The following is a 1,169-nucleotide window of genomic DNA, read 5'->3' as shown; positions in this document are numbered from 1 at the left end:
ATATTAAAAGAGAGGCAAAAATTATTGTGGATGATAGCTTTTATAGGACCAACTGTACAGTTGATAGAGACCTAGGCAAGCTTTTGGGTACCATTACAGGTTGGTCCTATAAAAGATATCATCCACAAGAATTCTTGCCTTTAGTGTTTTCTGTAATTAAACATTGTTTATGTTATCGATACAGGTTGTATCCATTACTTATTCCTATAATGTTCTGCAGCCTTTGCGCACGTGATCTGCAATCCTGAGAACTATTCTTCTTTCCTGAAGAAGCCTGGACCATCATGGCACAAACATCACTTAAACACTGGCAGTCAATTTCTGAGGCTGCTTGAATCAAGCTTTGAAAAGTTAAGAAATGCCAGAACCTGCAGTTAAGAAATGCCAGAATCTGCGTGTGTTGGAGTGTGCATGAACGCATGGATCTCCAGTGGTCAGGGTGCCTGGGAGGGGTGGGGAATGCAGGCAGCAGGCTTGTCATAGTTTCAAACAGGCATTCTTAGGCTGTCTTAGAGAAGGAGTTTCCATTTTTTCCTTTGAAACTCCCCCCTTAGAAATACCCTTTGCCTTGATGCCTGTGAAAACACAGCTATCATTAAATAGCCAGTTGTCCCTTACTTGTGCTGTGCTCCCTAGTGCTGCTTCATCCCTTCCTTGGGTTTGTTTTCCTGTTTCTGAGCACCTGTTGTTTCTTATTTTTAGACTAAGGCAGGCCCTCTTGTGCTTCATGCTCCCTCGTGGTGGCCTGGGGGGTTCATTTGGGCTGCTGCAGTGAGGGGAATGAGGCTGTTGTGGCAGCTAAACGACTCCTGGCACGTCTACGTGAGGCACTTACTCTGCAGTAGCCTAATAACACTGTGCAGCAGCGTGCCGGTCAACAACTGCTAATACGCTATTGCACAGTGTTATTAGGCTACTGCGCAGTAAACATTCCCCAAAATAATTGCACGGCACTACTTACTGTGCAGTAACTAAGGTTCATTAATGAAGGTGGGGACGCGGCCCCAGTAGGTTCTGTGGCCATGCCCAGGCCTCTGCGCACTCCGCAGGCAGAACGTGCCCCAAAGGGAGCTGGGAGACTGGCGCACTGGGCACCTGTCTAGTGACGTAACTAGAACACGGGGGCGGGGCTTCTCCCGCCGCCGGCCTTCAGCTCTTACCGGAAGTCC

The sequence above is a fragment of the Alligator mississippiensis genome, chromosome 4 (assembly GCF_030867095.1).
Source record: "Alligator mississippiensis isolate rAllMis1 chromosome 4, rAllMis1, whole genome shotgun sequence".
NCBI classification, from domain to species: Eukaryota; Metazoa; Chordata; order Crocodylia; family Alligatoridae; genus Alligator; species Alligator mississippiensis.
The sequence above is the reverse complement of the archived record's forward strand: the minus strand, read 5'-3'. Positions refer to the sequence as shown.